This window comes from Rattus norvegicus, chromosome 2, assembly GCF_021556685.1.
Source record: "Rattus norvegicus strain SHRSP/BbbUtx chromosome 2, alternate assembly SHRSP_T2T, whole genome shotgun sequence".
NCBI classification, from domain to species: Eukaryota; Metazoa; Chordata; class Mammalia; order Rodentia; family Muridae; genus Rattus; species Rattus norvegicus.
This window is the reverse complement of record NC_141535.1, coordinates 10085267-10102829: the sequence shown is the minus strand read 5'-3', so window position 1 is coordinate 10102829 and position 17563 is coordinate 10085267. Positions and strand designations below refer to the sequence as shown.

Here is a 17563-nt window from a genome sequence, read left to right as displayed (position 1 = left end):
TGAAAACATTTAATTGGTTGTAGCTTACAGTTTCAGAGGTTTAGTCCACTAACATCATGATGGGAAGCATGTCAACATGCAGGCAGATGATGCTAGAGGAGCCAAAAGTTCACTTCTTAATCTGCAGGCAGCAGAAGGGGACTGGCCTACGTTGGCCTTACCTTGAGCATATATAAGACCACAAAGCTCAACTCCACAGTGGCACACTTCCTCAACAAGCCCACACCTCCTCATAGTGCCTGCCATTCCCTGTGGGCTAAGCACTCAAACACATGAGTCTATGAGATTATAGCTATTCAAACTACCTCAACACCATGGTTTCAGTTCTAAAATTAGAGCCACCCAACTTTAAACAAACTTCTTAAACTCAATTAACTTATTTTGTTTGTTTGTTTTACTATATCTACTTCATAGGATTGTTAGCAACCTGAGAGTATATCTTGTTGTTGTTATCAGTATATCTCCAGCTTTTGATATGATTCCTACAAACAGTAAGTATTCAATAATTAAAAGTTATAACCTAACTAGCAAGGCATGTCCAGTCTAGACTAATAATACTGTAGTTTAATAGCCATCCCAACAGTGACCTCATATAATACAAGTAGTAGTATGCTGTATGCTGCAGGGACTGCATGTTTCCCTCAAGTCTTTAATAACATGACCTGACAAATGATTTGTTTCTCTGACTCATTAGTTTATATATATAATAATTCAAATTAAGCCTCTGATTATTAACAAACTAAAAAATAAAATATTTATTTATCCAATGTGTCTATAGCTTATGTATGTTCATTATGCACATCCAGGTTCCTGCAAATGTCAGAAGAGAATATCAGATTCCTTGAAGCTGGAGTTACAAGGAATTGTCAGCAACCCAATGTGATTAATGGAACCTAAACCTGGGGTTCTCTATAAGAGTAGGAGATCCTCTTAACGTTCAAATCATCTTTCCAGCTCATAACAACTTGTCATGACCCACTTAACTTCTTCAGCCCTAGAAAACCAAAAACACATAGCCACAATCCTGTCCCCATACGTTATCATTATGAGTTTCTGTTGTTCACGTATACCCCGATTTTTATAAAAATGTTTATGACTATGAATTTGTATTGTCATTGTAAAGAATCTCAAGAAAAACTTCTTCTGTTATTGCAAATAAAACTAGCATTTCATGAATCTACAAAGATAGCATGGATGAGAATTTTCAGTTAAAAAATACATTTTGCACCTACTGAAGAGCTCTTAATAAACATGCATGTCTGGCTGCTTCCATTTCAATCAGAAATACCCATTTGCGAGGCACCAGAATAATTCAGCCAAGTCTATTGAGGTGATGGATCCTCCAAAGTGTGTAAGTCTGTCATTAAAGAATGGATAGTCTCCTGCAGTACATGCCAATTCTGTAATTTCAACATGGACTTGTTTTCTCTCCATGTGAATGTTCTGAGCTAGTGGTCAAGTCATACTTTTGTCTACTCAAGTACAAAGTTCTATCTCTTCTTGGCTAATATAAAGTCCTTTGGTTAATGACACAAATACTACACACAACTGATTGTGCAGCAGTTTGTATCCAACTTAAATCCTCTATGCTTAACATTTTAAATATTATTCTTCCTTCTTTTATCCTTATTTAAATAGCCATTACTACTTCACCATAGTTTGTTGCTTGCATATTGAAACTATCACCTGGGTTGGAGATTATACCTAGAGTACATTCATTAATGAGGATTAACTTAATAAATAGAGAGTCAAAAATGAAGAACTTGGGAATAGAGAGGTGGGTCAGAGGTTAAGAGCTCAAACTGCTCTAGAAAAAAAAAAAAAACAATTTGAGCTCCTAGAACCAATATTTGGTGACTCACAGCCATCTGTATCTCCAGCTTCAGAAAGTCCAAACCATATTCTGGCCTCTGTGGGCACCTACACATATGAACATATTCACACATATGCATTATTAAAGATAAAAATAAGTCCGCCAAAAATTAATGGAGAAGTGCCAATACATCACAGAACTAGCAACAGCAGTAATGAGAACATTTACTGTACTCTTGCTGAGCTGACCACACTGAATACATAATTTCATTTAGTTATCATAAGATTCTTGGAGCAGACGTTGCTATGGATTGAGGTTTTTTGCTGTCCAAAATTCATGTTCAGATTGAGTTGTCATTGTGTTAGCACTAAGAGGCAAGATTTTTCAATGGTAAGTACTTTATGTTTGTAGGAAATTCATTCTCAGGGGTGAGACTGGTATTATCATATATGAAGATACTTGATTGTACTTGACCTCTCTTCTCCGAAGCCCTCTCCCGTTCTTTCTCTCCTCTCTTATCATGCGACAAAGCAGCAAAACAACCTTTATCAGTTCTATTGATAAAGTACAAACCCAGTAACCACACCCACTAGGGTGGAAACCCAGTAGCCACACCCACCAGTCTGAATATCAAGTTGGCTATTTTCACTCTCCTTCCTATTCTCCATCACAATTTTTTAAGTTTTATCCCCATCCCTGTAGCAGAGGCTTTCAGGGGACTGTCCTCTCACTAGTTCTCCATTCCTGGGAAATCTGTTGAACCATAGAGTGGACTCAGGTTTCTTCCTTCCTGTGGATTCTTTCAGCCCACACCTTCTAGCTGATCCCTATTGCTTTCTGTCAAGTATTGATATCTAGAAACTTTCTACCTAGGATCTCCAGTGGCCAGAGTGTACCCACAACATAGTATCAAAATAAGAGAGAATGATAGGCTCTGCTCACTGTTAACTATCAATGTCCGTGATCTCAGGCCTCCAACAGAAAGATACAGAACACCTGATTAAACTAAAAAGGATCAGATATCAGTTCTCCAACAGAAAGATACAGGCCAGCTGATTAGACTAGAAATAAAGATCAATTTTTCTGGTGCATTCAAAAAACATACCTCACCATCAAAGATAGGCACAACCTGGTAAAAGGATAGAAAAAAATGTTCTAAGCAAATAGACCCAAAAAGCAAGCAGATATACCCATTTTAACATCTGAAAAAAATAGATTACAAACCAAAACTAATCAGAAGAGAGAGAGGGATTCTGCATAGTCATCAAAGGGAAAATCCACAAAGAGGATACTACAAAGAGGATACATTACACACACACACACACACACACACACACACACACACACACACACACACACAATCTTCTCAGTAGCTCATGGAAGTCTCTCCAAACTTGACTGTAGTATTCGGGCACAATGACAGTCTTAAGAAATATAAGAAAATTGATGTGACACCCTGCATCCTATCTGACTACCATGGATTAAAGTAGGATATCAACAACAACTAAAGTTTACAAACTCATGGACATTAAAAGTCTCACTACTGGATTAAAAAAAATGTTTGCTAGAATTCTGGGCTAAAACCATCTAGTCCTGAGTGGTTTCTTTCTTTGTTTGTTTGGTTGGTTGGTTGGGAGACTTTTAATGACTGTTTCTCCTTCCTTGGGCATTTTACAACTGTTTAAATAGGATATGCATAGTATGTACTCAATTGTAAGTGGATATTAGCCAAAAAGTACAGGATACCCACACTACAATCCACAGATCCAAAGAAGCTAAATAACAAGGAAGGTCTAAGGGAAAATGCTTGAATCTCAGTCAGAAGGGGAAATAAAGTGGACATCCAAGGTGGATGGAGGGAGGGAATTGGGTGTGAGTCAAGAGAAGGAGGAGAACCTGGATGGAGATCGTCCTGTGGAAGAGCTGAGGGAAGGATTGAGGAACCTGAAGAGGAGAGGGACTACACAAGATGATCAACACAGTCAACTAACCTGTACCTTTGGGGGTTCACGGAGACCAAGCTATTCATCAAAGAGAATGCAAGGTCTAAGCCTAGCCCCATTCCCACCCCCACCCCCACCCTCACACATATGTAAATAATGTGTAGCTTGGTCTTCATGCAGATGTCCCAACAACTAGAGCAGGGACTTATCCTGACTCTCTTTTCCACTTGTGTACCCTGTTTCCCTAACTAGGTTGTCTTGTCTGGCCTCATAAGAGAGGATGTACCCAGCCCTGCAGTGATTTGAAATATCAGAATGGATTGGTACCCAAGGGTACCTCCCTCTTCTCAGAGGAAAAGGGGAGAGAACACTGGGAAGAGTTTGTCTGAGGAGAGGATAGGAATGAGATGGAGGGCTGTGATTAGGATGTAAAGTGAATGAATCAATTAATTAATGAAAAATGGGTTAAAGCAAAATTTGAAGGAAATTTTAAGTAAAATTAAAGAGTATTTACTTTCTTGACTTGCCATGATTTATTCATACTGGTAATTTTGTAAAAACAAAATTCATAGCTCTTCATAATGTGAAGAAGAGGAGGAAGAAGAAAAAGAGGAAGAGGAGGAGGAGGAAGAGAAGGAGGAGGGGGAGGAGGAGGAAGGAAGAAAAGAAGGAGGAAGGAAGAGGAGGAGGAGGAAGGAAGGAAGGAAGGAAGGAAGGACAAGGAGGAGGAGGAGGAGGAAGAAGAAGCTTTAAAACTCTTCAGCATTGCCTGGTAGTTGTGGTACAAGCCTTTAATCCTAGCACTTGGGAGGCAGAGTCAGAGTGGTCTTTCTGAGTTCAAAGCTAGCTTGGTCTAAAGAGTAAGTTCCAGGATAACTAAAGCTAAACAGAGAAACCCTGCCTTTCAGGGACAGGGTGGAACAACAACAACCAATTCAAAACAATATACCCAAACATATGAGACACAAAGAAAATAGTTCTAGGAGGCAAGTTAACATTTTATATAGCACTAAGTGTCTACAAAAGAGAGAGCAAGAGAGAGGGAGAGGGAGAGCAAGAGGGAAAGAGACATCTCATGTAATCAACCTAACAACACAACTGAAAGCTCTGAAACTGAAAGGGGAAATAACACCCAGAAAGAGCAGAATGCAAGAAATAATCAAACTCAAGATTAAAAATCAATAAAATTAAAACAAAAATATTACAAAGAATCAATGAAAAGAGGGTTGGTTCTTAGAGAAAAATCAATAAAATTGATAAACCATTAGCCAAATCAACTAAAAGGTAGGGAGAGAAGATCCAAATCAATAAGACTAGAGATGAAAAGGCAGACATCATAACAGGCGCTAAGGAAATCCAGAGAATTCGTCTTAAGGACAGACTTTAAAAATACATACTCCATCCTTCCCCTAGAGGTGCAGCATGGCTGCTGTCTCACCTGTGAGTTCTTAGGTGGCAGAGAGGATAGAGGCCCTGTCTCTTTTCAGTGTTCTGACCTATGAACATCTGAACCATTAGTAGCCTACCATTCCCTGAAAAATGTGAGGCTGAGGTGACCACCAATGTGGTGCCAGGCAGATTCAGATTAGCCAGAGTGGGGAAGCAAGTGTCTTGGTTCATCTCAGGAGTGGTTTCCTGCGTGCTACAAGCCTCCTAGGGACACTAGAAGAAAAGACTAGAGAGAGAACCTTTATAAAGACCAGTCTGGGTAAGGAATGAACCACCAGACCGACACCATAGGTCCTCGACAAAAAACTAGCCTGAGCTAGTCCAGTTCTGCACAGGACAGGGACAAGGTGGGGTAAAGTGGCAGATCATGACTCAGATGATCCCTGCCCCATTCCATAATGCACAAGGAGGGTGTAGCACTCCTGAAACCACTCCTGAGATGACCCAAGACACTCAGGGATCTCAGGCATCACTAAGAGAAGCAAGTAAGTGGTGGAGAATTGGAAAAGAAAAACAGAAGGATGTGGGCACAACGAAGAGAGGCAGAAATGGAGACTCAAAGGCAGTGAGGAACAGCCTGGTGTGAGTAGCCACCTGCAACCATGGTGGCATCCTGGCTTTGCTGCCTCTGGGGGCCATGTCTGGGTCCATGACCCTGCAGCAACAGGGATCTGTTAAAGAGAGCCCTCCATACCTATGGTTTTCTGGGCAGTGGTATGAAGAAGAGAAAGACATCTTCCTCCCCTCCCTTGTCCTTCACCATCTATGGCAGGTAGTAGAGCTGGACCTGGAGAACTGGCCATATCCCTCATAAGCTGTAACTTTCAGAAAAGTCCTGTACCTTGCATACGAAGCAGGGTAGAGCTGACCATGGTTGTTGGTAAGCCAACCCCTAGGGTGTGAAAGCAGTAGATCTAGCTCTGCCCCTTGCTAGCTGCAGCATTGGATGAGCCAGCCAGGACAGGACAAGAGAGCTTGCCCCAGTGCTGTGGGTATGGGAGAGCTAGTGGGCTTGCCAGCTCAAATATCTCTCAGGCCCAGATCCAGGACAGTGAACTGATCCACCTCAACGTCTACCCCACTGAAGAACTGTGGAATGCATGAAGGAGCCTGTCCTACAGATCCAAAACTAAATGATCTCCATTGCACATGGCAACAACAATATCTGAGGGACTCTTAGTAAGGTTCTAGTACTGATAGTGTAGCAGAAGCCAGAGGCCTCATCCTACACCAACAACTCATTGCAATGGACATTTGCAAGCAAAGAAGAGTGGACAAAGGGGGATACTGTGGGACACACTGTGACCCACTACAGCTTCTACATCGAGATTAATTTCTCTTTGTTGAGGAGAAGGTTGTTGAGGATAGGTACAAGAGAGGGAGATGGATGGGATTGGGATGCATATGTGAAATTTACAAAGATCCAATAAAAAGTATATACCCCACCAAACTGCAAAACCTAAAAGTGGGTAAATTTCTTTATATATGTAACTTGCCAAATATAAATCAAGATCAGATAAGCAATTTAAACAAACCCATAACCCTGAATGAAGTAGGAGCAGTGATTAAAAGTTTCTAAGTAAAAAATATCCCAGGACCAGGCAGATTCAACAAAGAATTCTACCAGACCTTCAAAGAAGAATTAATACCACAAAATTAAACCACAAAATAGAAACAGAAGAAACATTGTTTAATCCTTGTTATCTAGCCACAATTACCCTGATACCTAAACTACTCAAAGATCCAACAAGGAAAGAGAATTACAAACCAGTTTCCTATGTGAACATACATGCAAAAATTCTCAATAAAAACTTGCAAATCTAAGAACACATCAAAAAGACCATTCATAATGATCAAGTAAGATTCATGCAAGAGATTAAGGGATGATTCAACATATATAAATCAATTAATGTAATCTACCATGTAAACAGACTGAAAGAAAAACCTCATGATCATCTCATTAGATGCAGGAAAAAAACCTGTGATAAAAATCCAGCATCCTTTATGATAAAAAGTTCTGATGAACTACAGATACAAGGGACATGCCTCAATATAAGAAAACCAATTTACACAAAGTCCACAGCCCAAATCAACCTAACAGAGAGACACTTAAAGCATTTCAATGAAAATCAGAAATAATAACAAGGCCACTCACTCTCTTAATACCTATACAAAATAGTACTTGTAGTCTCTGCTAGAAAGCAATAAAACAACAGAAAGAGATCAGGAAGATTTAAATGAAAGTGAAAAAGTCAACGATTCTTTGTTTGCAGTTGATATTATCATATTGATAACGATCCTTAAAAACTCAACAGACATCCCTGCTCCCAAACCCTGTGGGAGAGACAGCTGATTTGCGAGAAGTGTGGGCAATCCTGAGACTGCAGGGCAGGAGAGACTGCCACTTCTGCCCACCTTTTTCCACATCCCTGGCTCAAGCGGAAACTGTACTGTGTCTCTGGGCACAGGAAGATAGGAGCAGTCAAGCTGCAGGAGCCCTGCAGTCCAGATTGTGCCTAGATCTGAACAGACCTGGTCAAACAGCTCCCAGCACCCAAATCCCCTGGGAGGGAGAGCTAGACCTTCAGAGGGGTAGACATGCCTGGGAAACCAGAGGAGACTACTCTCTGCCCACATTTCTGACTCTAGAGGAAAATGCTTAGCATCATCTGGGCCCCCTACACACAGGGACCCAAGAGAAGTAGAGGCAAGCCCTTCTGGTTCCCAGCCACAGGGACAGCTGAAAGCCAGTGAACAGGAACAACTACACGCCTGAGAGCAGAACACTCTATTCCCATAACGCGCTGAAAGAAAACAGGAAAACAGGTCTACAGCACTCTTGACACACAGGCCTATAGGATGGTCAAGCCACTGTCAGAAATAGCAAAACAAGGTAACACCAGAGACAACCTGATAGTGAGAGGCAAGAACAGGAACCCAAACAACAGAAACCAAGACTATGTGGCATCATCAGAGCCCAATTCTCCCACCAAAGCAAACACTGAATATCCAAATACACCAGAAAAACAAGATCTAGATTCAAAAATCACATTTTATCATGATGATGGAGGACTTTAAGAAGGTCATAAATGACTCCCTTAAGGAAATACAGGACAACACAAGTAAACAACTAGAAGCCATTAAAGAGGAAACACAAAAATCCCTTAAAGAACTACTGGAAGAAACAACAAAACAGGAGAAGGAAATGAACAAAACCATCCAGGAGTTAAAAATGGAAATAGAAACAACAAAGAAAGCACAAAGGGAGACAACCCTGGAGATAGAAAAACTAGGGAAGAGATCAGGAAACGCCTCCCATCACATAATAGTCAAAACACTAAGTGCACAAAACAAAGAATATTAAAAGCAGTAAGGAAAAAGGTCAAGTAACATATAAAGGCAGACCTATCAGAATTACACCAGACTTCTCACCAGAGACTATGAAAGCCAGAAGATCCTGGACTGATGTCATACAGACCCTAAGAGAACACAAATGCCAGCCCAGGTTACTGTATCCAGCAAAATTCTCAATTAACATAGATGGAGAAACCAAGATATTCCATGACAAAATCAAATTTACACAATATTCTTCTACAAATCCAGCACTACAAAGGATAATAAAGGGTAAAGATCAACACAAGGAAGCAAGCTACACTCTAGAAAAAGCAAGAAACTAATCTTTTTGCAACAAAACAAAGAGGAGACAGGCACACAAACATAATCTCACCTTTGAATACGAAGATAACATGAAACAACAATCACTATTCCTTAATATCTCTCAATATGAATGGACTCAATTCTCCAATAAAAAGACATAGATTAACAAACTGGATACATAATGAGGACCCAGCATTTTGCTGGCTACAGGAAACAAAGATAGACACTACCTCAGAGTTAAAGCCTGGAAAACAACTTTCCATGCAAATGGTCTGAAGAAGCAAGCTGGAGTAGCCATTCTAATATCGAATAAAATTGATTTTAAATAAAAGTCATCGAAAAAGGTAAGGAAGGACACTTCATATTCATCAAAGGAAAAATCCACCAAAATGAACTCTCACTCCTAAATATCTATGCTATAAATACAATGGCACCTACATTCATAAAAGAAACCTTACTAAAGCTCAAAGCACACATTGCACCTCACACAATAATAGTACGAGATTTCAACACCCCACTCTCATCAGTGGACAGATCATGGAAACAGAAATTAAACAGAGACATAGACAGACTAACAGAAGTTATGAACCAAATGGACTTAATAGATATTTATAGAACATTCTATCCTAAAACAAAAGGATATACCTTCTTCTCACCACCTCATGGTACTTTCTCCAAAATTGACCATATAATTAGTCATAAAACAGGCCTCAATAGATACAGAAAGATAGAAATAATCCCATGTATCCTATCAGACCACCATGGGCTAAAGCTTGTCTTCAATAGCAATAAGGGAAGAATGCCCACATATACATGGAAGTTGAACAATGTTCTATTCAATGATAACCTTGTCAAGGAAGAAATTAAGAAAGAAACTAAAGACTTCTTAGAATTTAATGAAAAATGGAGGAACAACATACTCAAACTTATGGGACTCAATGAAAGCTGTGCTAAGAGGAAAACTCATAGCTCTGAGTGCCTGCAGAAAGAAACAGGAGAGAGCATATGTCACCAGCTTGACAGCACACCTAAAACCTCTAGAACAAAAAGAAGCAAATACACCCAGGAGGAGTAGAAGGCAGGAAATAATCAAACTCAGAGCTGAAATCAAACAAGTAGAAACAAAAAGGACCATAGAAAGAATCAACAGAACCAAAAGTTGGTTCTTTGAGAAAATCAACACGATAGATAAACCCTTAGCCAGACTAACGAGAGAACACAGAGAGTGTGTCCAAATTAACAAAATCAGAAATGAAAAGGGAGACATAACTACAGAATCAGAGGAAATTTAAAAAAATCATCAGATCCTACTACAAAAGCCTATATTCAACAAAATTTGAAAATCTGCAGGAAATGGACAATTTCCTAGACAGATACCAGGTACCAAAGATAAATCAGGAACACATATACCATTTAAACAACCCCATAACTCCTAAAGCTATAGAAGCAGTCATTAAAAGTTTCCTAAGCAACAAGAGCCCAGGTTCAGATGGGTTCAGTGCAGAATTCTATCACATCTTCATAGAAGACTTCATACCATTAGTATCTAAACTATTCCACAAAATTGAAACAGATGGAGCGCTACTGAATTCCTTCTATGGAGCCACAATTAATCTTATACCTAAACCACACAAAGACCCAACAAAGAAAGAGAAATTCAGATCAATTTCCCTTATGAATATTGACGCAAAAATACTCAATAAAATTCTTGCAAACCAAATCCAAGAATACATCAAAACAATCATCCATAATGATCAAGTAGGCTTCATCCCAGGTATGTAGGGATGGTTTATCATACAGAAAATCATACAGTAATCCACTATCTAAACAAACTGAAAGATAAAAACCACAAGATCATTTCATTAGATGCTGAGAAAGAATTTGACAAAATTCAAAACCACTTCAGGGTAAAAGTCCTGGAAAGAACAGGAACTCAAGGCCCATACCTAAACATAGTAAAAAGACATATATAGCAAACCAGTAGCTAACATTAAACTAATTGGAGAAAAACTTGAAGCAATCCCACTAAAATCAGGAACTAGACAAGGCTGCCCACTCTCTCCTACTTATTCAATATAGTTCTTGAAGTTCTAGCCAGAGCAATCAGACAACAAAAGGAGATCAAGGGGATAGAGACTGGAAAGGAAGAAGTCAAAATATCACTATTTGCAGATGATATGATAGTATATTTAAGTGATCCCCAAATTTCCAAAAGAGAACTACTAAACCTGATAAACACCTTCAGCAAAGTGTCTGGGTATAAAATTAACTCATATAAATCAGTAGCCTTCCTCTACACAAAAGAGAAACAAGCTGAGAAAGAAATTAGGGAAACGACACACTTCATAATAGTCCCAAATAATATAAAACACCTCGGTGTGACTTTAACCAATCAAGTGAAATATCTGTATGATAAGAACTTCAAGCCTCTGAAGAAAGAAATTGAAGATCTCACAAGATGGAAATATCTCTCATGCTCATGGATTGGCAGGATTAATATAGTAAAAAATGGCCATTAACCAAAAGTGATCTACAGATCAAATGCAATCCCCATCAAAATTCCAATCCAATATTTCAGAGAGTTAGAACAATTTGCAAATTCATCTGGAATAACAAAAATCCCAGGATAGCTAAAACTATCCTCAACAATAAAAGGACTTCTAGGGAAATCACTATCCCTGAACTCAAGCAGTATTACAGAGCAACAGTGATAAAAACTGTATGGTATTGGTACAGAGACAGGCAGTGTTAGACCAATGGAATAGAATTGAAGACCCAGAAATGAACCCACACACCTATGGCCACTTGATTTTTGACAAAGGAGCCAAAACCATCCAATGGAAAACAATAGCATTTTCAGCAAATGGTGCTGGTTTAACTGGAGATCAGCATGTAGAAGAATGCACATCTATCCATTTATATCACCCTTTACAAAGTTTAAGTCCAAGTGGATCAAGAACCTCCACATCAAACCAGATACACTCATACTTATAGAAGAAAAAGTGGAGAAGAATCTCGAACACATGGGCACTAGAGAAAATTTCCTGAACAAAACACCAATGGCTTATGCTCTAAGATCAAAAACAGACAAACGGGATTTCATAAAACTACAAAACTTCTGTAAGGCAAAGGACACTGTTTTCAGGACAAAATGGCAAACAACAGATTGGGAAAAGATCTGGTGGGATTGGAGTCTGGAGGTTCCTCAGAAATTTGGACATTGCTCTACCTGAGGACCTATCTACACCTCTCTTGAGCATATATCCAAAAGATGCTCCAACATATATAATAGCCAGAAGCTGGAAAGATGCCAGATGCCCTTCAACAGAGGAATGGATACAGAAAATGTGGTACATCTACACAATGGAATATTACTCAGCTATCAAAAACATTGACTTTATGAAATTCATAGGCAAATGGATGGAACTGGAAATATCATGCTGAGTGAGGTAACCCAATCACAGAAAAAAACACATGGTATGCACTCATTGATAAGTGGCTATTAGCCCAAATGCTCGAATTACTCTAGATGCACAGAGTATATGAAACTCAAGAAGGATGACCAAAATGCGAATGCTTCACTCCTTCTTTAAAAGGGGAAAAAGAATACCCTTAGGAGGCAAAGTTTAGAACAGAGACTGAAGGAATGCCCATTCAGAGCCTGCCCCACATGTGGCCCATACATATACAGCCACCAAACTAGATAAGATGGATGAAGCAAAGAAGTATAGGTTGACAGGGACTGGATGTAGATCTCTCCTGAGAGACACAGCCAGAACATGTCAAACACAGAGGCAAATGCCAGCAACAAACCACTGAACTGAGAATCGGACTCAGAATCAGAGAAAAGACTGAAAGAGCTGAAGGGGCTTGAGACCCCATATGAACAACAATGCCAACCAACCAGAGCTTCCAGGGATTAAGCTACTACCCAAAGACTATACATGAACTAACCCTGGGCTCCAAATTCATAGGTAGCAATGAATAGCCTAGTAAGGGCATCCTAAGTAAGGCAACCCAAACCCAAAAAGGCAAATATAAATTATTCATTTATATGTGAATGTTAGAATTCAAGCTTTCAATGGGCATGCCACATTCTATATAACCACAGAGGCTATGTATAGAATAAAAGTCTGGGTGTGCAGATGATTTCCCTAGGAAGAGAAAATAGTTACAGAGACACAAGGGAGTGTGAAAAGAAAGGCTTAAATGAAGAAGCAGGAGAAAGGGAGTAAGGAATTCATGGAGGGACCATTTGAGAGGTCATTTGGAAAACTACTAGAGTGTGTGTGTGTGTGCGCGCATACATACATATGAAATAATATATGTATATATTTAACATATATTAAATCTAAATGAAATTACCAAATAAAAAGGGAAACAGGTCTAACTACTTTATTCTGAGTATCAAGGGAAGCTTCCAGTTTCTGGAACAAATTACATCTACTCAAGTTGTTGGCCAAAGGGGTCCTGGAAAACCCCCAAACAACTCAAATTATTGTCAAGGATTTTGGTTGCTCTCTACAAACTACTAGTAAAGCCCTGTTGATGAAGACAGCATGTACATAACTCCGTGGACATGGAGAAGTAGAGATGACTAACTAGAGCCTAACTCCCACTGGCTAGCATTCATGGTAGTCGAAGGACTCTGCATACTACCAGAGAAGAAAGGTAAATACTACACAACCACAGACTCTGATATATTGTGGCGAGATACCTGTAGGATATACTAGTACAATAGTGGCCTAAAAGTTGTAGGAGGAATCAAGTTCTATCTGATTGAAACTAAGGCCCATGAGATAGAACCCATGTCTAAAACTGTTCAAGAGCCAAGAACCTGAAACTAGATTGGCATAAACCTAGAGAAAAACAGTACACTATTGTTCTGCTAAGTGGATATAGCAATAAAATGGCTTCTAATGACATTCTGCTATACCCATAGATCAGTATCTCACTCAGCCATCATCAGAGAAGCCAATATAGAGTCCTGTGAATGTATAATATGGAGAGAATGAGGGATTGTGGAACACTCAGTTTTAATGGGATGCCTTCATCAAATCTTCCCAGGAAAAGATTGAAAGGAAGACAGCCAGAAACATGCTTTACACATGTGACCTCAGGATTGAGGAGCATGTGATCTCCCAGAGATGACAACAGCATATACAGGGCCTGCTGCATAGGATCAGGCCAGAGGGGAACTGAACATTCTCCCAAAGGAAAAATCTGTTTCCTTCAGTGTAGTCTAACAGAGTATACAAACAGTAGGTAAGGGTGGGCCTCATGCCCAGAAGTCGATGGCAGACGTTTTGTGTCATAATGCTTTATTTGGGCTTTTTTTTTACCTTCACAGCCCTTGGCATCTATAGTATGGTTTCTGATTATGTGTTTCTATGGGTTTTGTGTGAATGTGTGTGTATGTATGTATGTATGTATGTATGTATGTATGTATGTATGAGTGTGTGTGTGTGAATGAGTGTGTGAGACTGTGTGTGAGCATGTGTTTGAGAGAGAGAGTGTGTGTGTGTGTGTGTGTGTGTGAGAGAGAGAGAGAGAGAGAGAGAGAGAAAGAGAGAGTTTTCTTTGTTTTTTTATTCTGGTTTGATTGTTTTTTTTATTTGCCTGCTTGATTTTTAAACAGAGAGAAAAGGAAGTGAAGTTGGCTTTGTGGAGATGTGGGGAGAAACTGGGGGCAGATGAGGGAACAGAAACTATAATCAGAATATATTGCATGGGGAAAAATTATTTCCAATAAAAAGAACATAACAAATTAATTTCTCACATCCTAGCATCTGTATCCCAAAACTGTGGTTAAGTTTCTGATCCTTGTAAATGATCCAGTCTCAAGCACCAAAAACAGAGTCAATTGGGATTACCTTTTGGTTTTTTATAAATTGAAAATAAAAAGTTGAGACATGACTTGCCAGGAATACACAACTTCTTCTACACCTGTGTTTGACTGAATGCAGTTCTGCTCCTTACAATTGCTCCAAAGTGCTGTGGTTCTTCTCTTTCAATCAGTGGAGAGAATATTAATAGTAAGGCACAGCCCCAGCAGAAATTACTGAACTCCTACTTATTAAAGGAAGCTTGCTTTAGTCAAAAAATGGGAAATATTTAAAACGGCATACCACTTATTTTGGGAAGACAATAATTGCCCAACACTTACAAAGTAATATCTTCATACCAGGTACTTTGTATGCATTAAACCTAACCCTCAGAAGCACTGCATAAAGCAGATAACGATCTCTACTCTACAGAAGGGGAAATACTTGGAGAATCTGAGGTCACAGAGCTGGTAAGGAGCCTCAACTTTGCAGTCTGCCATTCTGCCCCTGCACTTCATTATGTCTCTTCCAAAGCCTTTCTCTAAGGGACTCCAAGAGTCTGCCTTTTATAGTCATGATGACATCCCCTATGTTTTATTTATACTATTTACAAATCCAGCAAAGCTTTAGTTCAGGCACAATGCAGAAGTAAACTTTAACCCAAGCCTTGCCCTCATTTTCATAAATTCTAATTTTAGTGAGGTCTAAGTTAATGGCTTTTACAGTATGTGGAAAGAGTTTAATAGTCACTTAGGCCTGCTCTGTCTCCCTCACCAATCTAAGGAGCCTCACAGGGGTGAAGGAAGGGAGAGCAGTGACCTCAAACTATACTAGACAAGAATTGCCTGGAATTGGTTCTTCGGCAACAATCAGAATATAAAATTGTCAACCCATAACAACAAGTGGACAAGTTTAAATGTTCTATTCCTCAATTAGAGAAAATTAACCTAATCAGATGCCACATTAAGGATTATACCCATAGTGAATCAGCAATCATAATCAAAAGTCCATTTCAAATCTGTTTTGGTGTGTGATGAAATGATTTAATCCAGCCAGTCTGCCTGATCCTTTCCATGGCGCTGTATAAATGAACACATCATGTGATCATGTGAACATTCCTGGCTGTTAAACAGGGGTGACTCTGCTGCTCTTGGTGCACCTTCTTTCTAATTCAGATATGTGTACCCTGACTGGAAAAGTACACAGGATGGGACAGCCCATCAAGCACTTGTCTGAAGCCCTGGTCCGATTGATCCCACCACTGGATGTCTGTAAGTCTCTGTGACACAGGCTGTGAATATTCTGAATTAATCGTGTGCACCTTTGGAGTGGGGTGCTTTTAGAATTCAAAATCCTACCACTTTGTCTTGAAAAAATCCTCTCGGCAAAGAAGAAACAGGCCTGGGGCACCACCAAAGCACTACAGATGAAGGGCTTCTTTCTTTCAGGCCTGAGGCACTGAGGCAAAGGATGGAGTGAGGTCATTTCAAGTCAGCCAGGACTCTCAATAGGTGTTTGGCTTCCTGGTGTTAAGCAGTGCAGGGTTTACTTGGTCAGTTTGCTAAGGAGCGTGAGTAGATTTGCTGCCCAGGACATGTGGAGTGGATTAATCCTTCATAGCCACTTTCTACAAAGTATACATTTTCTACTATGTAGTATACAATATTCCAGCTCTCTAGGATGTCTATAGTTTGATAATCTCCTGCCTTCTTTTCTTTATTGCTTTATCAAGCAGGCATACCAGACTATCACCACAGGACTCAGGCTTTCAGGTTTACTTCCAACTCATTTGGCCAGAGCATTGTGACTACAAGAGTCTGTCGAGTCCTCTTTGGAGAATAATGTTGAATGTCTGGAGTTTTCAAAGTCATGGCAGGAAGAGAAAGTTGCTTCCAGTGAGACAGGACAAACAACCTCTGAGCTCTCACAACCTTTTCCAACCAATGAACTTCTGCTTGTTAATTAAACAGTTCATTAAACACTTGAGTCTTATGTAAGATCACAGAAATTACATTTAGAAGAATCAAATAATATCAGAAATTAACAAAATCAAAAGTGCTATCATGTTCACTGCAGCAAAACATACTACATGAAAGAGACTAAAAATAGATAATACATAAAATAGGATAGATGGAAGACCAGAATGCAACCTACTATTGCTGATGGAGGCCAGGGTAGATGGTAGTTTAATAGAAAAGCTAAAACCCATCTGCTATACAGGCTAAACCACTAAGCCATCTTGATAAGACAGGCAGTGTGGCCCTACTCTAGAGATAATGTGTGACTCAGTGAGAAAGCTCTACTCTGTGGAGAAGTGGTGTGACATTTACTTGAGCTGGCCCAGACAACTTTCTAAATGGGCAAGGTACTCCCTTCCAGGGCAGAGTAAGGGTCAAGGCAACTGAATCCAGGCTGCAAACTGTTAAAGAGTCGCTTTTAATTTCTTACAAGGAGGCCAACAACAATGCAAAACTGACAAATCAAGAGATGGGAGGAGCTGCAGCAAGAGTCTACTGTGTGGGGAGAACCAGTCCTGCCAGGTTCACACTGAGAGTGAGCAGAATCAGCCAAAGGCTATCTGTGTTCATGTCCCGCTGTCAGTTGAGTGACTTCATCGGTAAGACAGAGTGTTGCAAAGGTTTGGTCGAACTTTAAAACGTCAGAAATGTTATGATTTGACATCTCCAAGACATTGTTTAGGTTAGTGCTATGTATATATACATAATGCCTTCTGGATCGTTACTCTCCTGGCTCATTGTGCGTTGGTTTCCATATTTCTTTGTCTCCAGGAACTCCGCAGAATAATTTAATTTTTTTCTAAATAAGAGTGGTTTAAGCTTGACTGGCCCTTTGCACTATTTTGTTCTGGCTACCAT

At 39.7% G+C, this 17563-nt stretch overlaps 1 non-coding gene across 1 annotated transcript; it reads left to right on the top strand.

The window, feature by feature from the left end:
• Positions 1 to 5158: 5158 nt before the first annotated feature.
• On the top strand, positions 5159 to 5286 carry LOC120101325 (small nucleolar RNA SNORA17). Its single transcript, XR_015679455.1, has one exon. It is a non-coding gene; the product is annotated as a small nucleolar RNA SNORA17 (small nucleolar RNA).
• Positions 5287 to 17563: the final 12277 nt, after the last annotated feature.